The following is a 25,797-nucleotide window of genomic DNA, read 5'->3' as shown; positions in this document are numbered from 1 at the left end:
CCGGAGACGATCTCCGCGCGAAGGTTTTACAGCAGTTACACGACGCACCCAGCGCGGGTCACTTCGGCAAAGAAAAGACGGCGGACTTAGTAGCCAGAGACTTTTGGTGGCCCCAGATGCGGGGAGAGGTCGCGGATTACGTCGCCAGGTGTGACATTTGTCAGAGGTCCAAGCCAGTGCACAAGAAGCCAGCGGGATTGCTGGAACCACTGGAGACGCCACTACAGCCGTGGGAACGGGTGGCGCTGGACTTTGTTACTGATCTGCCCAGTTCGCGGGGCAAGACAGCGGTGCTTGTGGTTGTAGACCTGTTCACCAAGATGGCGCACTTCATTCCTTGCGCGAAGGTGGCAACAGCGGAACAGACCGCCAAGCTGTTCATAGACCACGTGTTCCGGGTGCATGGCTTACCGCGGTCCATCCTGTCCGACCGGGGTCGCCAATTCATTTCCAGTTTCTGGCAGAAGCTCCTGGGCATCCTGAATGTCAAGATCAACTTAGCGTCGGCGAGACACCCGCAAACCAACGGCCAAGCGGAGAGGGTCAACGCCATCATGCAGCAGTACCTGCGATGTTACGCCAATCAAAAGCCTGCAACTTGGGTGGACTACTTGCCGATGGCCGAGTTTCCCTACAACAACACGAAGCACGCATCAACGGGGGTGACACCGTTCTTCGCCAACAATGGGCGACATCCCAGAACCTTCCCGGCGTTGGAGACAACGACGCAGGGGGAGTCGCAGGGAGCTGAGCATTTAGCAGCAGAATTGCAGGAGGTCCACGAGGAGCTACGATGGCACTTGGAACTAGCTAAACACGCCTACAAAGTGCAGGCAGACAGGCACAGGAGGGCAGGAGAAGACATCCAGGTGGGGGACTGGGTATGGTTAGCAGCCCAGGCGGTACCGGCCAAGTCGTTAGCTAAGAAGAAGCTAGGACACAAACAGTTAGGGCCATACCAAGTTGAGGGCAGGATCAATCCCGTAGCTTTTCGGTTGACCCTCCCAGAAGGTTCCCGAATGCACCCGGTCTTTCATAGGTCGGTGCTTACACCATACAAGGCCCCACACAGATTTCAGGAGCCAGGGACGGCACCAGACCCACGTAGAGAGTCACCAGGGGGGGGGGAGTCACCGAGGACCCCGACACTCAACGAGGTCACGGAAATTCTGGACTCGAGATGGGGGGAGGAGGGAGTGGAATACCTCCTCGCCAGGGAAGGTACCCCGGCCAGCGCCAACAGTTGGGTGCCAGATTATGCTCTGGAGGAACCTCTTCTTAAAGACGAGTTCCATGCACTCTTCCCACACAGGCCCATGCCAGAGGAGTATTTTGACGACTGGCTTTTTACGCCCACACTTTCAGGCAGCACCTTCCGGGGGTTCTCCTCCGCAGAGGAGACCACGCCGGAATCGAGCCCTCCAAGGGGATCGTGCTCGGGGGTGGACACGGACCGCTCTTATTGGTGGGACGATCAACCAGAAGTGGGGTGGCGAAGGGGGCCTTGGCAAGCAGCATCGCCTGAAGTAACGGGGAGGGAAGGGTTTGGATGTGTTGGGGGAGGACCCCGGTTTCGAGCACGCATACACTGAACTGGAAGCAGAGGAGATCGACGTCGATGAACTGTATCCAGCGTCTACCCCCGCTACAACGGAGCTCCCGGAACCTGCGCCCGAGCAGCGGGAGGGGGGAAGGGGGGGCTTCGAGGGGGGGATGGATGTCAGGGGTTCAGGGACAGAGGCACAGGGTAGGCAGGAGATGGAGAGCGATGGGGATGAATCCCAGGACAGCGAGGAAGAGGATGACAATGACTCTAGAGATTCCATGAGTCTTTCCAGCGAATCAGAGGATTCTCAGAAGGGGGCGCCGGTGGTCAAGGCCAGGGGACCCCCAGGGGGGACTTGTCAGGAGCAGGGGGCCAGCGGGGGATCCCAAAGTGGCAGCTGGGCGTCAGGACCAGCCTCCCCGCCAGAGTGCAGCGAAGGGGGTGGAGGTTCCAGTGTATCAGGGGAGGCGGCTCCGGCAGTAGAGAAAGGAGGGAGGTCGGAGTAAGCCACCCTCCCGGAAGGGGAGGGGAGTAGTGAAGGGAGTAGCGTAGCTGTCAAAAGGAAAGTTAGAGGTTGGGGGCGCGCGCCAAGTTCAAATGTAGAGGCGCGCGGAAGTACAGGGAGCCCGGAGGAGGGGCCAGGTCCCAAAGCCCGCAGGAGGGGGCAAGAGCAGTCTGATTCCGCGTCGGAGGAATCCAGGAGGGGCGAAACCCCAGTGGGCAGAAAGACCCTGCGGAAAAGGAAAGAGAGAAAGAGGTGGAGCAGCGCAAGCCTCTTAAACTGGTGCAGGGCAGGGACAGATTCAGAAGGGACTTCAGCGGTCTAAGCCTAGCAGACGTAGGGCTGCGCGCCTCGGATCTGAAGCAAACAATGAACTGCAATAAACACTTTTGTATATAAGAAAAGAAAGGCGTTGGTCTTTTGTGAGCTGAGACTTGAGGCAGCCCTGACACCATCTATTTCCAAGTATCAGATATTCTGTTTCAGCCAATAATTTAGGAAAGGCAGGAGAAACGAATGATGTCAGAGATAACTCAAGTGGAAATTGGTCACTTTCAGCTCTGGGAATTATCCTGAAGGTATCTCGGTTAACTGGCACATTATTAGATGTTAGGATATAATCTATGGTGCTAGTAAATCCTCTGGGGGAGATAAAAGTAAAATAACCCTCTTGATCCCCTTGACCGTGCCCATTGCATAACAAAAGGTTATGCTTAATTATAAGTTCACAAAGATATTTCCCAGCCCGATTAGAGGTGGTGTCCACTGCTGCCCTCTGACAGATTTCGGGTTCATCCTCCAAGTTTAGTCCAGATAATATTGTATTTTGTGGGGAAACAAGGCCGATCCGGGCATTGAAGTCACCTCCCAAGACAAGCCGAGGGTTAGGTGACAGAGAGTCTATACTTTCGAGTAGTTGGTCAAGTTTTTCCCAATATGATCTCAGTTCCCCACAAGACTTTACTGGAGGTATGTACACACAGATGAAATAAGTATTTATCAGGAGACTATCAGAAAGGGACAACACTAAAAAATTAGGGGTGGTCAACGAGGGACACTGTTGAATTGATACATTAAGAGAGGTTGACACCAGCACCGCCAGCCCCCCGCTAGGCCTTCCATACTTTACAGTTTTAAGAGCTGGTTGAGTGTAACTTGTAAAACTCTGTAATTCAACCATAGTGCCCTCTTTTGCCCAGGTTTCTTGAAGAAAGATGATATCGTGTTTGTAGATAAGAACAGAAATCACTGTCTTGGATCTTGTTCGTCCACCCTGTTACATTCCATGAGAGAAGTTTAATTGTTTTACAGTGATTTACTCTTAGTCAGTTGTTGGCCAATGTACTCTCGGAGTTTACCAGATTTTGAGGCAACAGAGTATTGCTAATGCTAGTGGAATAATCCAGATGTTCGATTATTTCAGTCGTCGTACATAAAGTACTCACATTTGTAATCACTGGGCCTTTTCTTTGCAAATTGCTTGCCAATGGGGATTCCTTGGGTGTATTTCCTGACTCATCCTCTTCTAAATATCTCATCTTTGTCCAATACTCCAGTGGTTCTATAGTTATCATTCTGTTGTGGCCATTGGGTCTATTATCAGCCTCTGCCTCCGGTTCTTTAATCTCTTTCAATGTCTGACTCATAAGATCAAGCCTCTTGATAACTGTTTGTTGCTCTTCCTGAGGGAGATTCCTAAAGGAGCTGAGAAAATCCTCTTCCAAAGGATTTACAGAGTGCTCAGATTCCTGAAGATGATTGTCTAGAGGAATCGGCTGTTCCTTTTCGCGCACCTGGTTATTTTTATGTTGGGCATGATCCTGCGAATTCAACTCAGGCATGTCTGTTTCCTCCCCACCTGTCAAGTTTTTTTGTGATGTCATTACTTCCATTGGGGATCCAGGCTTTGGTTTTGTGGGCCCCTCTGAAGCACCAGTCCTCATCTTACATAAGGGTGCAACAATAGAATTGCGAAATACCCGGGTTGGAAAAACTCCTCTGCTTGACAATCTGTATTTCAGCTTGTGAATCAGCGAGGGCAGTCTAGTAGAGGAAAAAGTTAACATAATTTTTTGGATTTGATTTGTGGTATTCAAGAGTTCAGTCCTAACAAGGTCGATCTCTGTAAGTCCAATGCCAAGTAAGTCTGATAAATGTCGTTTGGAACGCTGGGCACCTTTCCAGCTAGGAGATTGATCTGGCCTTCCACAAATTGTCATGCAGATCTTTTTTGGTTGGAAGATTAAATAAGAAGAGTTTGTTTTAAGAGCCTCTGCGTGTTCTATGTTGAGCTTAGGGGTCTGCTCTTGTCGCCAATTCCCTTTGGTACTATGGTGTTCTGTTGATGCCTGCTTGTTATTAACTGATAAACTGGACCTCTTTGGATAATTGGGTTATTTGAGAGGCAATACCTCTAATTTGTTGGAAGATATGCTCAACCGTTCTTGAAATTAGAGTTAATTGGGTGCTCTCCCTACTTGTTATTCCTTCCTCTCTTAGCGGCACAGGATCAACTTGCCCCATTGCTGGCTCCAGTTCCACGCTCTCACCTTGAATACTCTCCCCACACTCACAATCATCCTCAAGAGGAGAAAACCGGTTTTTTGTTGGAACTATAAAAGCAGATTTGTTTAAAAAGTCCTCTATTTTAGATTGTTTGGGAACCAGTGAGAGAGCTACATCCTCTGGGTCCCTGTGGCGTTTACTAGCAGGCATAGCGTCACCGTGGGGAGTAAACGAGGAGAGGTTTCCCCAACCAAAAAAGAGAGAAAAAATAGAAAGTGCTCAGTTTGTTCAATTTAAGAGCTTCTCTGTGTGGAGACTGCCAGGAGTTTCAGGAACAAAGTATAGAAGGGAGTTGGCGGTTAATAGCTAGCAGCTGGCGGCCTGCCCAGGATGCTTCACAGAGCTTGCCCAAGATGTTTCTCATAGCATAGACAAGAAGGTTGGTAAGTTTAAAAGTAGAGAAGTAAAAAAGGAAAAATTACTTCCCTGGGTGGCAGTCTATGCTAATTACAGTCCTGTTATCTGCGGAGCTCCGAAGCCTGCTTGCTAAGCCGTCGCCATCTTGGAGTCCGTCTATCTCGGCAAAGATGGCGGGTTGCCCCAGAATCTATAGCAAAAGACTTCTGGGTTCCTGGACTGTAACAGCGTGTGTGTCGACATGCAGAGGGTCGGGAGGCCAGCTGGCAAGCCCCAGTTGTGCCGTCTCCATCCATCGACCCGTGCTCCGACGTAAATCAGCAACCTGGACTTCAAAGGCCAGGGCACGCTATTAGCAGAGTGCACTGCGCACACAGAATAGGCATGAGGCTTGTGAAGTCATACTACAGCTACAGGTTTATTAAACATAAATCAAGACAAAGAAACATGTCTGTCTCTCACGTCATCTCAGAGAGAACGGGAAAAGCAAAAGCTATACACACAATGGAAGTTCCCAGCATACTGCGCTGGAATGTAAACAGACATGTGACACGTAACAACCCCATGCCTGTTCCTTAAAATGGAACGGAATTCTCAACATCCGCCCCATTTCCATGTAACCTGTGGTGCAGTATTTCAACCCAACTGCAACCGCTGCACATAAACCTTAAGATGTTCTTTGCGCCGGGGGCGGCGCGAACGGCAATGGCGGTCCTCTTCTGAACGGGAGAGGAGCCTCCGCAGACAACGGGTCGTCCGCTACGGCGAAGCGGAGACCCATTTCGGAAAACCCCAGGCAGCAAGAGCCTGGGGTCTTGAGGCTCGGTGGGCGCCTTGAGCGACCCTCCAAGCGCTAAAGGAACCCCGTAAGGGGCTCCGGAGCGCGGAGGGGGGTTGCGGCGCTGAGAGCTGCTTCACAGTCTGTGGAGCGAAGCCGTGCTGCTGCTGCCGGTGAGCGCTGATCCCTTTTCCTGTCAAATTACGGATCCGGACGAAAAGCAACTTATTCGTGAGTAAAAGACTGAATCACTTGAAATTAGAGACTTTAAAGGAAAAATCTAAATTGGTTTGAACTTGGCTGAAAGCGGAGAGACGTGGAAACAGGAAGTCCGTCTTCCGCAGCCATTGAACTTGAAAAAAGCAATCAGCTGGAGGAGTGGAGGCTGAAAGAAAGAGATTCTAAACTTTACAGATCTAAGTATCTATTGAACTTGCAATTTAAAGTAAAGACTTTAAGCTAAAGATTTGGGATTATTACTTGCACTTGACTTTCCTCCTTTTATTGGATTACAAATTAGAAGGTGAAACCCAGAGTCAGGAGCTGCCTGAGCATTAAGAGATTGAGCTGTCAGTACTGCAGATTTGGATACTGTATATTGGAACTTGCAACAATCTGAGGGTATTGAGACCTTTTAAATTTGAAACATTCTTTTTGGAGATAAATAAGCACTGTCTGTAACAAAGTGACCATTTATAAACTCTGCTAAACATTTGTATCTGAAGGTTCTTGGACATTAAATTAGACTCTGAAAGACATTTTAAGCTCCCTCTAGAGGATTGGATTAAAACAGTGACTTTACATGTACATTTACTTTCGATTCCCTTGCTGTTTGCTTGCTCTGGGCCTTTCCATTCCCATGGGAATAACTCAGTGTGACCTTGACTGACAGATAACGTTGGAATGAGTGGCACAAGAAAAAGAGGGAGAGTTAGACAAACAACTTTAACAACTCTAACCTCAGCCTCGCAGACACGTAGATCATCTGTACCTACTTTGCCCTCAGAAGTAGAAGTTGAAGAAGTTGCTTTGTCACAGGCAAAAGAGGGAGAGGGTGAAGCAGAGCAGTTACAATTGGAAGATATGGCCTCAGGAGTATCTGTTTCTGTTCTAGACAAAATTTTTGAAAAATTGGAAGCTTTGGACAAGAAAGTAGATGTGCAATCAGCAAAGATTGACAAAAATACAGAATGTCTAAATAAACTAACCATACAAGTGGTACAGAATACACAAGCAATTGGTCAGTTAACGGAGGCCTCAGCAGAAAATCGGAAATTGGCTGAGGACACCAGACAAAAATTGGAAAATTTAGAGCAAGAGGTAAGACCACTCACTAAACAAGTTGGGGAACATCAGATTTATCTTTCTATGATAGAACTGCGAAATCGTGAGAATAATTTGAGGATTAGATCATTACAAGAGGCAGAAGAAGGAAATCTAACTGAGTTTTTGACCAAAGAATTCTCCAAGTTCTGGAATTTGGAAGAAAAGGACTTTAAAATTGTGTCAGCTTTCAGACTTGGAAGATTCATAAAGAAGGAGAGGCCCAGAGACTGTTTGATAACATTGAGATCAAAGGAGGAAAGGGATAAGATTTTGGGCCTACACTACGGAAAGTCACTGGAGGTTTTGGATAGAAGAATTGAAATTTATAAAGATATCCCAAGACAACTGCTGGATCTTAGAGCCGCCTATTCTGAACTCGCTAAACTACTAAGGAGCAACGCAATTCCATTCAGGTGGGAATTTCCCCAAGGGATATCTTTTACCTTTAGAGGGAGAAAGGTCAAAGTTAGAACATTGGAAGAGAGAGACAAATTTTTGGCTACATACGGAGAGGATCTTCAAAAAGGAATTGAACTACCTTCTGGGCCTGGGGCAACGCCAGCATCAACACCAGCACCTGGGGAACCTGAAGATTCAGAGAAGATACCACCCCTGGAGAAATAACCAGATTGATCCAGGATGTCTCTGCAACTGCTGAGTTGGAATATTAATGGTTGTAACATTCCGGAAAAAAGGAAGAAAATATTTCACATATTAAAAAAAGAACAATTGGACATTATCTGTTTACAAGAAACACATGTGACGAGGCTCCACAGAAAAGTGTTAATAAATAAAAGATTGGGCCAGGAATTTGTATCGTCGGACAAAGTTAAGAAGAGAGGCGTGGTGATATATGCAAAAGAGAGCCTGTCACCTAAATTCCTATTTAAAGATGAACATGGAAGAATTTTGGCTATTGAGATACAATATCAAGGAGAGAAACTGTTGATATTAGGAATCTATGCACCTAATGAAGGGAAATCGGAATTTTACAAGAAGCTGCAGGAGACAATGCTGGACTATCTGGATTACAACAACATCATAATGATGGGAGATATGAATGGGGTCGTATCAACTAACATGGACAAGTCACAAAGTCAAAATGTTACAAAAGACGGCAGACTACCTAAAACCTTTTTTGAAATGACTGACAATATGGATTTGATTGACATTTGGAGGACAAAGAACCCACTAGGAAGAGAGGGAACATTCTTTTCTGAAGCCCAACTGACCTGGACAAGAATCGACCAAATATGGATTTCTAGAGGCCTGGCACCTAAGGTCAGAAAAGTGGAAATCTGCCCAAAGACCTGTTCCGACCATAATGCAGTAAAGATGGATATGACACTATTACCAACTGGATCCTTTAGATGGAAGATGAATGACAATTTGTTCAGAGATCAGGAAATTACCAAGAAGGCCCAAAAAGTTTTGAAGGACTACTTTGAGATAAATATGAATAATATGGTGGAAAAAAGAATAATCTGGGACGCAAGTAAAGCTGTAATGAGGGGATTCTTGATACAACAGAATGCAGTAAAGAAAAGAACACAAAATGAGAAAAAAGATAAGATCTTGGATAAAATAAAAGAATTAGAGAAGAAATTAAGAGTGAATCCGAAGTCACAGCCAACTCTGAGAGAAATTAAACTTTATCAAACACAATATTCTAAATTGATAAATCAGGAAATTGAATGGAAGGTTAAATTAATGAAACAAAAAACGTTTGAGTCGGCGAATAAATGTGGAAAACTGCTAGCTTGGCAGTTGAAGAGAAGACAAAGATTAAACACTGTTACAAACTTAGAGGTTGATGGAAAAAACATTCAGAATCCAGTGGACATCAGAAAGTGTTTCCAGAGATATTTCAAAAAATTATACACCCAAGGGCCGCAAGACGATGTTGAGATTAAACAATTTTTGGCAAAAAACGGACTATCTAAATTGTCACAAGAAAATAGGATAACCCTGAATTCTAAAATAACACGACAGGAGATTGAACAAGCCATCCAGAACATGCAACTAGGCAAATCTCCAGGACCAGATGGGCTGACCTCCAAGTACTATAAGACATTAAAAGACTATTTGATACAACCCTTGATGGAGGTCAGCAATGAAATTATGGAGGGGAAGAGGGCACCGGAGTCGTGGAAGGAAGCGTTCATCACATTAATACCAAAGTCGGAAGCTGAAAAGACACAACTTAAGAACTACCGTCCCATCTCTCTTTTAAATGTGGATTACAAAATATTTGCAGACATTTTGGCAAATAGATTTAAAAAAGTTTTAAATGAAGTAATTCATAAGGACCAGGCCGGCTTTCTCCCAGGTAGACATCTGTTTGCTAATACAAGGAACATTATTGACATTTTGGAACTTTTGCAAACAGATATAAATACAAAAGCAGTTTTAATTTTTATAGATGCGGAGAAGGCCTTTGACAATATCTCCTGGAAATTTATGATGGGAAATTTAAAAGAGATGGGAGTGGGACGGGGTTTTGAGAATGGGATTGAGGCGATATATTCAGAACAGAAAGCTAAATTGATAGTTAATAATGTGGTTACAGAAGAGTTCAAAATTGAAAAAGGGACACGACAAGGTTGCCCTATTTCCCCTTTGTTATTCATTTCGGTTCTGGAAGTGCTATTGAACATGATTAGAGGGGATCGGTTGGTGGAAGGAATTCAGGTCGGTCAGAAACAATATAAATTAAAAGCTTTCGCAGATGACCTGGTTTTGACCTTGCAGAAGCCAGAGCCCAGTACGAAAAGAGTATTACAACTGATTAATGACTTTGGTCGGGTGGCTGGATTTAAACTAAATAAACAGAAAACTAAGGTTTTGGGGAAAAATTTGACTGATACAGAGTCAGAACGGTTTCAGAATGAGACGGAACTTAATGTGGTTAAAAAAGTAAAATACCTAGGGGTAAACATAACAGTAAAAAATTTAAGTCTATTTAAGGACAATTATGAAAAATGCTGGACAGAAATTAAGAGAGACTTAGATAGTTGGTCAAAATTGAAACTTTCTTTGTTAGGCCGAATTGCTGCTATCAAGATGAATGTATTGCCAAGGATGTTGTTTTTATTTCAAACACTTCAGGTTTTGGACAAAACGGAGTGCTTTCAGAAGTGGCAGAGAGACATTTCTAAGTTTGTCTGGCAGGGCAAAAAGCCCAGAATTAAGTTTAAGATATTAACCGATGCAAAACAAAGAGGGGGCTTTGCCATGCCAGACTTAAAGTTGTATTATGAAGCCGCAGCGTTCTGCTGGCTAAAAGACTGGCTACTTCTTGAAGACACTGATGTGTTAGATTTGGAAGGGTTTAACAACGCTTTTGGATGGCATGCATATTTATGGTATGACAAGGTTAAAGCAAATAAGGCCTTTAAGAACCATATTGTCAGAAAATCACTGTTTAATGTCTGGACAAAATATAAAGACTTGCTGGAAAATAAAACACCAAGGTGGCTTTCACCTCTGGAAGCTAAGGCCCGAAAAAGACCCAATATGGAGGCTAAATGGCCAAAATATTGGGAAATACTAGAAAAGGATGGAGACAATTGGAAATTGCAGAGTTTGGAGAAAATGAAAGACAAAGTGCGAGATTGGTTACATTACGCTCAGATTAAAGAAGTTTTTAAAAATGATAAGAAACTAGGGTTCCAGGTGGAGAAATCGAAATTAGAAACAGAATTGTTAGAACCAAAGATTAAGGTACTTTCAAGGATGTATAACTTGCTGTTGAAATGGAATACACAAGATGAAACGGTTAAATCGGCTATGATAAGGTGGGCACAGGACATTGGGCATAATATCATGTTTGAGGACTGGGAGAGGTTGTGGAGTAATGGATTGAAATTTACTGCATGTAACGCTCTGAAAGAAAATGTAATGAAAATGATTTATAGATGGTATATGACCCCAGTCAAACTTGCCAAAATTTACCACCTGTCTGATAATAAGTGTTGGAAATGTAAAGAGTGTGAGGGAACGTTCTTCCACCTCTGGTGGACTTGCCCTAAAGTGAAGGCGTTCTGGGAAATGATTTATAATGAATTGAAAAAGGTATTTAAATATACCTTCACTAAGAAACCAGAGGCTTTCCTTTTGGGTATTGTCGGCCAAGGGGTGGCAAAGAAGGACCAGACATTTTTTATATATGCAACAACAGCAGCAAGGATACTTCTCGCAAAACACTGGAAAACTCAAGATCTACCCACACTGGAAGAATGGCAGATGCAACTGATAGACTACATGGAACTGGCTGAAATGACCGGCAGAATTCGTGACCTGGGAGAAGAGAGGATTGAGGAGGATTGGAAGAAATTTAAGAACTATTTACAAAAGCATTGTAATTTGAGTGAATGCTAAATAAGATGCTAGACTAAAATAACTGAGCACCACTAAATTTAGAAGTTTTTAAGAAAATAAGTAAGACTGTGGAAATTTAGCTCCTTTCGAGAATTATAAGATTATGAAATATAGAAGGGATATAAGAATTTAAATAAGATGATAAATTGCTGACAAAATGTTACAACGATGAAAGTGGGAGCGGGAGATGTGAGGAAGTCCAAAGAAAATGTGAAACTATGTTAAGACAAATGTTATATTGTTTATTATGTTTACTTTTATTGTAAAACCCAATAAATTGCTTTAAAAAAAAAAAAAGATGTTCTTTGTTAACAACCTTAGACAACAGATCTGCAGGAATTTTGTTTCCTGGCATGTAGGACACCTGAATGAGTCCTTTCTGGATATACTCCCTTGCACGATGTAACTTTATCTGCAAGTATTTGGTTATTTGCTTGCAACTCTCTGAGGCTAGCAAAGCCAAACAGGACCTGTTGTCTTGATAAACCTGTATAGGACATTTAACAGTAACCCTGACATCCTTAAACAGTTGCAACAACCATTCACAATCCATAAGAGAATATGACAGTGCATTGAGTTCAGCTTCACAAGAGCTTAGGCTTACTGTGGTTTGCCTTTTGCACAGCCAATCAAACAGACACTGGTTGTACGTGTAGCACACCCCGGACGTGCTTGTGCCATCTGTGGTGTCACTGCCAAAACTTGCATCTGCAAAGATTTCAAAACCTCCAGACTTCTGATTAGTGAATCTGAGTCTGTAGTGCATAGTACCTTTTAGATAGCGTGCTATGTGCTTGAGAGCTTTCCAGTCCTGAACAGTAGGATTGTTAGCATGTCTGCTTACAGCTATATCAGGTCTTGAACATCTGGCAATGAAGTTCAGTTTGCCTAGAATGCATCTGTACAATGTAGTGTCAGAAAATGCTTCACCAGTATCATCTACCTGGAAACCTGATACCATCAGTGTGTCCACAGGATTTGCATCAACCAAATTCAGCCTGGTTAACACATCAGCAATTTTTTGCGTTTGGTGTACCAAAAAATCACCTGCCTAGTTTTTCTCTACTTCCAGAGAAAGATAGTTGGATACCTCACCAAGATCCTTCATGTCAGAGTGCTCTTTCAGCTGAGCACCTTAAAAGGAACAGGCATGACTGTTGTGTGTCACATGCCTGTTTACATTCCAGCACAGCTTGCTGGGAACTTCTGTTTGTATATTGCTTTTGCTATACTGCTGTTTGCTTGGACATGAAGGGAAGCAGACATGTTTTTCCTTTGTTCCTGAACTATGCTGAATAAACGCCTGTAAATAATGCTTACACATGTCTCTGTCCGCCACTTCCATTGTGAAGATTTATTCACTCTGCTGATAAGAGCGTACTCAGTCTCTAAAGGTTTCTGAGGCTCGAGTCACTGATTGATGCTGTTCCGAGAACCGGAGTTCACCCGGGTGCTGGCTGGAGCCAGCTGGAGGCCTGCCAAATGCCCCCATCTCCCTGGCAGCATCCCAACAACAGGGTTTTGGGCCAAGATCCACGGCGCTTACAGGAGAGTAAGGCTGCTGATGGCTGCTGCGAGACCCAGCAGAGACAGAGGTATGTGAAGCCGATTGTCCCGGCTGAGGCTTGAGGGCTTTTGAAGTCCGTGCCAAGAAGCAATTAGGCCGGAGAGAAGCAGGCCTCATAATTTACAACCTGCTAGAGATAAGGCGCCTGTGAAGAGACTACTGTTTCCTGGCTGCAGGAATGGATCTCTTACAGGCAACGTCCGATGGGGCTCCATGCCCACGTCTTAATGGCCACAATTATCAGAACTGGGCAAGGTACTGCAAAGGTCAGATGAGAAGGTTTGGGGTGTGGCACACTGTTTCTGAGGATCCCCCCGCCCCTTTGACAGATGCATGTCCTCTGACAGATGCATGGGTTGCAGCAGATTCAAGAGCCATGGGAATAATTCTGCTCTCGGTAGCTCCAGAAGAGTTAATTACCCTGGCTGGAAAAGCCAGCTCGCGTGAGATGTGGCAGGGGCTGGAGGCCTCACATCTCCGATAAGAAGCTGGGTCTGTGTTGCTTTACTTCAGAAAGCTGCACAAAAAGCGTTTGGGGCCAGAGGAAGACCTTAGAGCCTATGTCTTGCATTTGCAGCATCTGAGACAGGAATTAGTTCAAAGAGGTTTCACCATGCTGGAATCTCTGTTTGCTATCTTGATATTGGATTCTGTAGACAATAGTTATCACACTGTTGCAAGCCAGCTGGCAACTTTACCTGCGCAGGAGCTCACGGCTTCAAAGGATTTGGAGACCCTCCAAAATGAATATGATAGGAGGAACGCAGCGGAACCAGTTTGTGTGCTTCAGGGGGGAGCAGTGTGGGACAGCATTCCAGCCTCCAGGGGGAGCCAAGGTGTTGGCAGCTGTGAAGTGCTGGCACTGTGGAAACGAAGGCCACTTGCAGCGTCTTTGTCCAAAGGCTAAAGGGAAACAAAAGAAAAAGCCTGCAGATGGCCGGAAGCAGGGAGGGGTTGAGAAACCCAGGCCTGTGGAAAAGGGCACCAGAGTCGTGGAAAGAAGCGTATATTACACTTGTACCGAAAACAGAGACTGAAAAGACACAGCTTAAGAACTACCGCCCCATATCATTGCTTAATGTGGATTACAAAATTTTTGCAGATATTTTGGCTAAAAGATTAAAAAGAGTGCTACTGGAAGAGATACATAAAGACCAAACAGGCTTTCTCCCGGGTAGACATCTATCGGATAATGTGAGAAACATAATCAACATTTTAGAAAAATTACAAGTGAATATAAATACTAAAGCAGTTTTAATATTTGTGGACGCGGAGAAAGCCTTTGACAACATTTCTTGGAGTTTTATGAAGAAGAACTTGCAGGGTATGGGGGTAGGCGAAGGTTTTGAAAACGGTATAGGTGCAATATATTCTGAACAAAAGGCTAAATTAATTGTAAATAATGTGGTGACGGAAGAATTTAAGATAGAAAAAGGGACACGACAAGGTTGCCCAATCTCCCCATTACTTTTTATATCGGTCCTGGAGGTTTTGCTGAATATGATAAGAAGGGACCAGTTGGTTAAAGGTATACAAGTCGGAGCCAAACAGTACAAATTGAGAGCATTTGCAGATGACTTAGTATTGACGTTACAGGAGCCAGAATCTAGTACCAAAAGGGTTTTAGAACTGATTCAAGAATTTGGTCAGGTTGCAGGGTTTAAACTGAATAAGTCAAAAACCAAGGTTTTAGAGAAAAACTTAACACCAATTGAGAGAGAGAGGTTTCAGAATGAGACAGGTTTAACAGTGGTCAAGAAAGTCAAATACTTGTGGATTAACATGACAGCAAAAAATGGGAATTTATTTAAAGACAACTATGAAAAATGCTGGGCTGAAGTGAAAAAAGATTTAGAAATTTAGTCAAATTTGAAGCTTTCACTGCTGGGCCGTATTGCTGCGATAAAAATGAATGTATTGCCTAGAATGTTGTTTTTGTTTCAAACATTGCAAATTGTGGACAAAATGGACTGTTTCAAGAAGTGGCAGAGAGATATTTCTAGATTTGTCTGGCAGGGCAAGAAGCCTAGAATAAAATTTAAAATACTAACAGATGTAAAGGAAAGAGGTGGATTTGCCCTGCCAGACTTTAAACTTTACTATGAATCAGCAGCTTTTTGCTGGTTGAAAGAATGGCTGCTTCTCGAAAACACAGACCTTTTGGATTTAGAAGGTTTTAACAACGTATTTGGATGGCATGCATATCTGTGGTATGATAAGGTCAAAGCGCATAAAGCATTTAAAAACCATATTGTCAGGAAAGCATTGTTTAATGTCTGGATAAGATATAAGGATTTATTGGAAAACAAAACCCCAAGGTGGCTGTCACCGATGGAAGCGAAAGCTCAGAAAAAGCTCAATATGGAGGTCAAATGGCCAAAATATTGGGAAATTTTGGAACAAGATGGAGATAGACTGAAATTGCAGAGTTTTGAAAAACTAAAAAACAAAGTGCGAGACTGGCTTCATTATTATCAGATAATGGAGGCATATAATTTGGACAAGAAAATCGGCTTCCAGGTGGAAAAATCAAAATTAGAAACAGAACTGTTAGAACCCAAAACTAAGATTTTGTCAAAGATGTATAACTTGCTGTTGAAATGGAATACTCAGGATGAAACGGTGAAATCTGCTATGATTAAATGGGCACAAGATGTTGGACATAACATAATGATGGCTGACTGGGAGCAGTTATGGACCACAGGTATGAAGTTTACGGCATGCAATGCCTTAAGAGAGAATATTATGAAAATGATATACAGGTGGTACATGACCCCAGTCAAGCTTGCAAAAATCTATCACTTGCCCGATAATAAATGTTGGAAATGTAAAGAAACTGAAGGTACATTCTTTCACCTTTGGTGGACGTGCCCAAGGATTAAGGCTTTCTGGGAGATGATTTATAATGAATTAAAAAAGGTATTTAAATATACCTTCTTGAAGAAACCAGAGGCCTTTCTCCTGGGCATAGTCGGCCAATTGGTGTTAAAGAAGGATAGAACTTTCTTTATGTATGCCACAACAGCAGCAAGAATACTTATTGCAAAGTATTGGAAGACACAAGACCTACCCACTCTGGAAGAATGGCAGATGAAGGTGATGGACTACATGGAATTGGCGGAAATGACTGGCAGAATCCGAGACCAGGGAGAAGAGTCTGTGGAAGAAGATTGGAAGAAATTTAAAGACTATTTACAGAAATACTGCAAAATTAATGAATGTTAGAATGATGTTGGATTGAAGTTAAGTGGTTTCTAGCTGTAATGGTATAAAAGAATATGAAAAAATGAATTTTTAAGGTAAAAATTTAATGCTATAATATATTAAGATTAAAGATCAGGATAAAATAAGGAGGGAAAGGAATTGCTGAACTAACAAATTGAACTGGAATACAAAAAAGGGAGGTATGAGGAGGTCCAGGAAACAAGCAAATGAAAGATAAGTGATGGAAAGATTGAATTGTTTTTAACTATTTTTATTTTGTATTTTTTCTTTTTTTTCTTTTTCATTTTGTAATATTGTGAAAACCTTAATAAATATTTATTTAAAAAAAAGAGAAACCCAGGCCTGTGCAAAATAAGACTTTGTTTGCTAGCACTGCTGCTCCAAAGGCCAAAAGCCATTTTATTGTCAATTCTGGAGCCACGAGGCACATCTGTGGAAATTGACACCTGTTTATTTCCTTCACGCCTCAGGATGGGGAAATTCAACAGGCTGATGGTAAGACTTTGATAATTGCAGGAGTCGGGACAGTGAAACTGGCAAGTCTACACACCACCATCAGCAAAGTACTTTTTGTTCCACATTCTGCAGACAATTTGCTCAGCGTCCCACAGCTGACTGAGCAAGACTTTGAGATTTTTCTTCAAGAAGGGCATCTGCGTTATTAAGATGGGCAAAGAGGACATTTTGCATGCTAAGTTTGTAGATGGCTTGTTCTTGCTAACTTATGATGACAAAGCTGTTGATGCGTCTAATGTTGAATCTTGTTGTGTTGCACAAACTAACAAAGTTCTTCATTCAGGTTGTATTCACGAACAGCACAGAAGATTTGGTCACATGTCATGGCAGGCGCTGGCCAAGATGCCTGGGATGGTTCAGGGTTTGACCATAAAGCCCTGTAAGTTTCACATGAAATGTGTCTCTTGTGCAGAAAACAAAGTGAAGGTTGCTCCCAAAGGCAAAGTGTCTAACAGACAGGCTTCCAAGCCCTATCAGCTAGTCCACGCAGACCTGGTTGGTCCACTTGCACTCTCTTTGGGTGGAGCAAGGTACTTCATGGTTTTAATTGATTCTTTTTCCAGGTACATTCATGTGTTTGTGCTCAAGCAGAAGTCAGAAGCGTTTCCTAGGCTCAAGGCGTTCTGTGCTTGGTTGGAAAATGCCCACAATAAACGCATTGCTTGCTTATTTTCTGATCGAGCAGCATCCCAACAGTTTTGTGTGTGTTCCTTTTAAGGTAGATATTTGTGTTTATTGAAGGTTAATTGGAAACTTGGATTTTATTTTAAATTGTATATGTGTAATGGGTAACCGGGCTGGAGGGAAAGTACAGGAAGTGGTGTTTCTTGGGAAAGTGGGCTTGACAAAGTGATAAGGTACTGTTCTAAAACTGACTGTTTTGAGAACCAGGGTAGGCAGAGCGAATTGCTTTAATTTCACTCGGTTCTGAGTATTTTGAGTAGTTTAAAACATGGCAAGGGACAAGGTTTGCTTGGAATTGAGGGGACTTTTCTCTGTGTGGAAAGAAGAATTGATCAAAGAGGTGAAGGAAATTTGGGATAAGTTATCAGACAAGATTTGTGCCGGAATGGATGAAAATATTGAAATGGTGTTAGAATCTACTACTAAGATAGAGCCATTGTTAACAGAAGCAGTGAATGTCTTGGAGCAAGGAAGGGAGGAAAAATTAGGAAAAATGGATGAGACTAATATGGAAAAAATTCAGGAGACATGTAGGGTAGATATGGATGGTAGGGGTGGAAAGCAGGCAACACTTGAGGATGCCTCGATGGTTGAAAAGAGGTTGAAAATACAGTCTCTGAGACAAAGAGCAGCCTATGATGAAGGTGAGCACGATCTTAAACATGAGTCATCTGATAATCACCTTCTGGTGAAATATAAGTATGCCAAAGTTAGGAAAAAGAATGGGAAATATTTGTTATACAGTGAGGGGGGGGGAGTATTTGATCCCCTGCTAAATTTACCCAATGTAGTGGAAATGCAGAAGACAATTGTATTTCGAGGAGTTAGGTGGCATGTCCCTTTCCCTTTAACATCCCCAGTTTAAGTCTTGTGTTTCACACACCTGTTGGGAGTTTCTTGGGTTCTTCTGTGTTGCAAGTGCTGGCTGGATGCCGGCTGCAGGTAGTGGGAGACTCTCAGCCGCTCTGTATTAATCCTGAGTAATGCCAGGTACACTTAGGCTATAAAAGCCATAGGTGGGAGGGGCCTGGTGAGCTTCCGCCCAGATCAAAGGACCTGATGCTGGGAGACTGATGTCGGGGGTCTTTCTCCTGCTGCTCTACCTGGGGCTCTGGGCAGCTGAAGGGTAGCCCCTGTTTTAAGTTATGCTTTGTATGCCTGCTGTTTATTTGTTAATAAAACCGTTGTGGTTACCCTTCCACCTCCTCATTCCTTTTGTCCTGATATCCTTGGAAAGAACTGCTGTATTTGGCAGCACACCCTCTGACAAAGAAATGACCAGTCCATAATTGTAATGGTAGGTGTATTGTAGCTGTGAGAGACAGAATAACAACAGGAAAATTTCCAGGCCTTCCCATGTCTATTATGCCCTTTATTCTCTCCTCCTCCCTAATCGTTCTTGCAATGACTTCCAATACCAAATTAAATAGTAATGGAGTTTAGGATTTTTAAAAAAAAACACTCTAAAATTTAAAATGGAAATGGGGGAAAATGAGAATTTTGATTTAAAAAAAATTAAAATGCAATAAATTTTTTTTAAAAATCAAAATAAACAGGGGCTTTGGCTGGCTCAATTGTCCCATCAGCCCATTGGATGACAGACCTGAAGGAATTTAAAGGATTTTAAAAGTTCTAAAATTTAAAATTAAAATGGGGGGAAATGTGAATTTTTATTTTAAAAAAAATTTATGTGGTGTTTTTTTTAAAAAACAACAACACACAGGAGCCTTGGCTGGCTTGACTGACATCTCCGCCCTTGGCTGACGGACCTGAAGGAAGGCGTGTGCCTCAACGGGTTTTGATACAACCATGAACATTGCTGCAGGAATTCCCTAAATATCACCTTCCAGGACCGGGACAAATGTCCGGTGTGGCGGTCATGGGCGGAGCTTCAGACCGGGAAGGAGGACGGGGTGAGTGGCCACCCCCGAACATCCCCCAAAATAATTGCAAATTAAATCACGATTTCATTCACAATTTAATTCACGGTTTAAAGGTTTAAATCACGATGTCAGAGAGGATTCTGTTGAGCAATGGACAGAAGAGGCAGAACAGGGGGCGGAGTGTAGCCAGGGAGAGCAGGGGCTCAGGGATGCTAGAGAGTCCTGCAACCACCCAGAGGCCCGGGAAGGAAGCTCAGACTCAGGAAGGGAGGTGGCTTTCAAATCAGCACAGATAAGGAGGAAAATGAAATGTAAGGATCAAAGGCGTATTGCGCAATTCCCAAGACTGCTTTGTTGGCGTGGGAATCGTAGGAAGCCACTCAACGGGTTCAGACGCGTAATTCTGAACTGTAGCTGTTCTTGTATATATGTAATAAAGACTGTAAATCTCACGCTGATTGTGCTGGAGTGTTACCTTTACACCACCTTTACACAAGATTTAACTCACAATTTCATTCCCAGTTTAAGGATTTAAATCACTATTCCAACCATGATTTAATTCACGATTTAAAGATTTGAATCGCTCCAATTACGATTTCACTCACAATTTGTCATGATTTAATTCACATTTTAATTCATGATTTAGAGATTTAAATCATGATCAAGATTTAATGCAAGATTTTAATATTTAAATCATGATTTCTATCGCAATTTCTATCGCGATGGAAACCCCTCTTCCATCAGATTTGATTTAAATCCTTACTTTACTGAAAGGTACAGCCTTGCTGTCATCCTCTTAATACAGACAGTATCATTTTCAGAGCAGGGTGAATTTTATTTAAATTTGTTTTATTTAATTCCTTTATAATATGTATTTTATTTTATAATATTATATTTTGTTTATTACATAGTATGAATATTCTATATTTTATTTTATATTTATTTTATAATATATATTTTATTATGTATTATATTTATATTATACATTTTATGATAATATTAATTTTAAATATTTAATTTTACAGTGGTGCCCCGCAAGACGAATGCCTCGCAAGACGAAAAACCCACTAGACGAAAGGGTTTTCCATTTTTCGATGCGCTTCGCAGGACGAATTTCCCTATGGGCTTGCTTTGCAAGACGAAAATGTCTTGCGGGTCTTGAGATTTTTTTCGCTTTTCCCCCTCTTTTTCTAAGCCACTAAGCCGCTAATAGCCTTTTAGCTGCTAAGCCGCTAAGCCTTTAATAGCCGCTAAACCGCTAATAGCGCTAAGCCGCTAATATGGTTGCTTCGCAAGACGAAAAAACTCGCGGAACGGATTAATTTCGTCTTGCGAGGCACCACTGTATTCCAATTCAATCGATTGACTTGAGTGAAATCATCTCTTTACTGAAAGGTTCAACCTTGCTGGCATCTGATTTTATTTTTATTTTTGAAGAAAATCGTTGATTTTGATCCCCCCCATTTTAGGGCGCCCTCGCCTACAGCCTCAACTACTTCATCTACGCCACCTGGGCGCTACTTTTCTTGTTCCTGGCCGTGCTTCTCGTTTGAGGTTTCGCACCCTACACCTCGGATCCCCGAGGTAAGGCCAACTTTATTGATTTATTTCCAATGATTAAAATCCAATCTAAACCACATTTTCTCTAAGTCATCTATACGTGTGTGTGTGTGTGTGTGTGTTCAAGCCAATTTTGGTGCAACTTCTCACGTGCTAGATTTCTGGCTGCGGGGATTTCATCCCCTCCTACTCCTGAAATCTGAATAATTACCGTATTTTTCGTTCTATAGGGCGCACCGGCCCATAGGACGCACCTCGTTTTTTGGGGGGGGAAATGAATAAAAAAAATTATTCCCCCCCGCCGCGGCTGCCGCCCCAAGCCTCGCGTGCTTCGGGCTGCAGGCTACCGCCCCAAGCCTCGCGCGCTCGGCGGGACCTCCCACCGGGCGCGCGAGGCTTGCAGACACTCGCCTAAAGCACGGGGAGCCCTCCGGAGGGCTCCCCGTGCTTCGGGCGACAGGCTGCCGCCCCAAGCCTCGCGCGCTCGGCGGGACCTCCTGCCGGGCGCGCAAGGCTTGCAGACACTCGCCCGAAGCACGGGGAGCCCTCCGGAGGGCTCCCCGTGCTTCGGGCGACAGGCTGCCGCCCCAAGCCTCGCGCGCTCGGCGGGACCTCCTGCCGGGCGCGCAAGGCTTGCAGACACTCCCCCGAAGCACGGGGAGCCCTCCGGAGGGCTCCCCGTGCTTCGGGCGACAGGCTGCTGCCCCAAGCCTCGCGCGCTCGGCGGGACCTCCTGCCGGGCGCGCAAGGCTTGCGGACACTCGCCGGGGCTGCAGGCTGCTGCCTGCAAGCCTTGTGAGCCCGCGGGAACTCCCACCGGGCTTGCAAGGCTTGCGGATAGCTTCCTGAAGCCTGGAGAGCGAGAGGGGTCGGTGCGCACCGATGCCTCTCGCTCTCCAGGCTTCAGCGAAAGCCTGCATTCGCTCCATAGGACGCACACACATTTCCCCTTCATTGGAGGGGAAAAAGTGCGTCCTATGGAGCGAAAAATACGGTATTATAAATAGCATGATTGTCAACAGTATGAACATAATAAATAAAAAATGATTATGCATAGTATAAATAATTATAGAAATGAAATAAGTAATTATGAATATTAATATAAATAAAATGAATAATCATAACTATTATACTTGAAATATACTAGAAATATGGATCCCTAGATTTCTAGCTGCGGGGATTCCGTTCCCTCCTGCTCTCAAAATCCGAATGGGGATTTAAATCACCGGCATCTTTTCAACTAAAAATGTGGCTGGGGTTCATAATAATCAACCCCTTTGGCGACAGCCGCCTAGTCCTCTTCTATGCTGAGTTCCACGCCCCCTGGCACCTCCTCGAACTTGTGCCCTTCATCCTGATGGGTGTCTTCGGTGGGCTCTGGAGCACCGCCTTCATCCGTGCCAACATCGCCTGGTGCCGGTGCGTGGGAAACCCCAGAATTAAAAACTATAATGTCACTTTTTCTGTATGCCATTGCATGTCTCTTCTTGAGTGAACATGCAATGTAAATCCTGGAAAATTTAATTGAAAATTCCATTTAAATTTATGGAAAAAATTAATTTAATTCTCCTGGATTTCTTCCCCGCAGGCAGCGCAAGACCACCTGGCTGGGCCGCTACCCGGTGGCTGAGGTCATGGTGGTGACGGCGGCCACAGCCGTTTTGGCCTTCCCCAACCAGTACACGCGCATGAGCACCAGCAAACTCATCTCGGAGCTCTTAAACGACTGCGGGCGCCTCAACACCTCGCAGCTCTGCGACTACATCAGCAACGGCACCCCCAGGGGGGGCGGGGGGCCCGACCGGCTGCCCGGCCCCGGGGTGCACCACACCATGTGGCAGCTGGCGCTGGCTCTCAAGGGCGTTGTCACCGTCTTCACCTTCGGGATGAAGGTGAGAGCAGGCTGAGCAGGTATGGCACTGAGATTGCACTGGTTTGGCACTCATATTGTTCTGATTGCATTGCTATTGCGCTGATACTGCACAGATTTTGCTAATATTGCACAAATATTACGTTGATTGTGCTCATATTGCACTAATATTGTGCTGATACTGTGAAGGGCAAACATACCGCTGTTCATGCCTGGGTGGTGCCATGAACATCATCCTCCCCTAAACCCTGATTCTGGTGGCTGGTAGTGGGTACAGCTGGGCACTATGTTTCCCTCCTGCTCCCCTGGCACCCACCTTGTGGGGGGTACAGCTGGGCGCTACATTTCCCATGCTGCTGAAACCTCCCTGTCAGGGCAGAGCCAGGACGCTCCGAGTCCCCATACATAGCTGAGCATGGGCGCTTAGAGACAGGAGCAGAAGAGGAATATGTGTATGCGGAAGAGGAGGGAGAAGAGCCCAGTGGGGCAGCGTCAACTCCCAACCGGACTTGAGAACCAGGAAGAGGTGGGGGGTGAACAGGCTGACTTACAAGCACCACAAGGGTTAACCTCTGAATCGGATGGGGGAGGGAAATTTTCATTGCGAGGACAAAAGAAAGGGGGTGCTGGAGGAAGAAGAAGCCATTAGCTGTATCTGAAGTGAGTGACTCGGATTGATGGATTAATCATCATGCCTTCTGTATATAGTTGTAAATAAAGACTATAAAACCGTCAGCAGTCTGCCATGGTTTCTGGGGAAGAGAGCAGCTTCCAGCCCTGACATTCCCGCTTTCTCCCTTATTAAAAAAATAAATAAATCAGATTTAAATAAAATATTTTTGTTTTTTAATTGTGTCGTGCTATTTTCTGATCTTGATTTTTATTAATCTGTATTGTTTGATTGTGGTTTGTTTTTTCTTTTTTTTTTCTTTTTTTTTCTTTTGTAATTCTAAAATTTTCAATAAATATCATTAAAAAAAAAATTTTAAAAACCCATTAAAATTTTTAAATATCCCATTTACGTAAATAAAAAGAATCCAACTTAAATCCTCGAAATCCAATTTAAATCCAGGAAAAAACCCAATTTACATTTTAAAAAAAACCAATTTTCATTTTAAAAAAACCCAGTTCAAATTTTAAATTTTTTATTTCAATTTCCATTTTAGAATTTTGATTTCATTTTTAATATTGATTTTACATCATTGCCGGTTCTTCTCTCCCCATCCAGGCTGCGTCACCCGCATGACCGTCTCCCTGGTGGTCATCATGTTTCAGCTGACTGGCGGCCTAGAGTACATCGTCCCCTTCATGGCTGTGACCAGCAAGTGGGTGACCGATGCTGCAGCCGGGCTCCTGGGCATCTACGACTCCCACATCCGCCTCAACAGCTACCCCTTCCTCAAGGCCAAGGAGGAATTCACACATAAGACCCTGGCCGCCGATGCCATGGGCCCCCGCCACTGACCGCCCTGCCGCAGGGTGCCATGACCCTGGGAGATGTAGAGGGGGTGCTGGGCGCCACCAGCTACAGCGGGTACCCAGTGGTGCTCTCCCAGGAATCGAAGCGCCTGGTGGGCTTTGTGCTGAGGAGGGACCTGCTCATCTCTGTTGGTGAGGGGTTCGAGAAATCCACTTTTATGCACAGGTTCAGCATCGCCGGCATTTTCCTCGATTTCTGGTCAAGATCCAGCTTCAAATTCCCATTGAAATTGATTGAAATGCCAGCAAGGCTAAACCTTTCTGTAAAAAGGGGGGATTTCAATCGACTGAGTTTTGCACCCAGACTAATCCTCCTCTCTCTTCCCCCCCTCCAGAAAATGCCCGCCAGACCCAAGAGGGGATCGTGACCTCCTCACTGGTCTCCTTCTCCAATCACTCGCCTGCGCTGCCCCCAAACTTGCCGCCCATCCTGAATCTCCGCCCCATCCTATACCTCAGTCCCTTCACTGTCACCGACCACACGCCCATGAAGATCATGGTGGACATCTTCCAGAAGCTGGGCCTCCGACAGTGCCTGGTGACGCAGAATGGGTGAGGTGCTGGGTGCGAGGCGGATGGGCGGTGGGTTCAAGAGGTGTCGGGTGCAAGACATGCAGGTGCTGGGTGTGAGAAGTGCCAGGTGCGAGACACAGGTGCCAAGTGCGGACACTAGGTGTGAGACAGGTGGATGCAGGGTATGAGGGGTGGCGGGTGCAAGACACACAAGTGCTGGGTGTGAGAGATGCCAAGTGCGAGATAGGCAGGTGCCGGGTGTGAGGGGTGCAGGGTGCAAGACACACAGGTGTGAGACACATGGGTGCTGAGTGTAGACGCTAGGTGTGAGACAAGTGGGTGCTGGGTGTGAGGGGTGCCACGTGCGAGACAAGCGGGTGCCGGGTTGGAGAAGTGCCAAGTGTGAGATAGGCACGTACCAGGTGTGAGGGGTCCCGGGTGCGAGACATGTGGGTTCCAGGTGCGAGGCACATGGGTGCTGGGTGTGAGAGGTGCCAAGTGTGAGACACGTGGGTGCCAGGTGTGTGAGAAGTGCTGGGTGTGAGACACACAGGGGCCAGGTGCGAGACAACCAGGTGCTAGGTGCGAGACACGAGTATGCTGGGCGTGAGAGGTGCCGTGGGCCAGACACTCAGGTGCTGGATGTGAGAGGTACCAGGTGCAAGAGAAGTGGGTGCTGGGTGCAATATGGACAAGCAGAGGAAGGTTTCCTTTTTGGAATCCTAAATTTCCAGACCAGGGTGGATTGGATTTAAATCGAGTCAATTAAAAGCACAGTTTTCATCCACCCTGACCCCAGATCAGGAACCTTGGCGGAAGAGCTGAGTTTGAGAATTATGCCGCCATGGTCTTCCAAACTGACTTTTCTTTTCTTTTCCAGGAAACTCCTGGGAATGATTACCAAAAGGATGTTTTGAAACACATTGCACAACTGTCCAATCAGGATCCAGATTCCATCCTTTTCAATTGAAGCCAGATTCGGGAGCCGGGTGCGAGTGCGAGTGCAGTCTCCTACACAAACCTCTAGCCAAGACTCCTTGTTTTGC

The 25,797-nt window shown here is 44.6% G+C and overlaps 1 long non-coding RNA gene and 1 pseudogene across 2 annotated transcripts in view; both read left to right on the top strand.

Moving 5' to 3' along the window:
• Window positions 1-25,797, top strand: part of LOC308467825 — a 411,166-nt gene that overhangs the window by 24,116 nt on the left and 361,253 nt on the right. The gene's annotated exons all lie outside the window — the stretch shown is intronic.
• Window positions 22,136-25,721, top strand: LOC308467650 (H(+)/Cl(-) exchange transporter 5-like; annotated as a pseudogene). The gene is made up of 5 exons: window positions 22,136-22,312; window positions 22,482-22,781; window positions 23,888-24,370; window positions 24,574-24,790; window positions 25,632-25,721. The product of its transcript is annotated as a H(+)/Cl(-) exchange transporter 5-like (transcript).

This window comes from Podarcis pityusensis (genome assembly GCF_964106645.2).
Source record: "Podarcis pityusensis genome assembly, chromosome: W".
Classification (NCBI taxonomy): domain Eukaryota; kingdom Metazoa; phylum Chordata; class Lepidosauria; order Squamata; family Lacertidae; genus Podarcis; species Podarcis pityusensis.
Note: the sequence above shows the minus strand (reverse complement) of the source record. Positions and strands in the feature narration are given on the sequence as shown.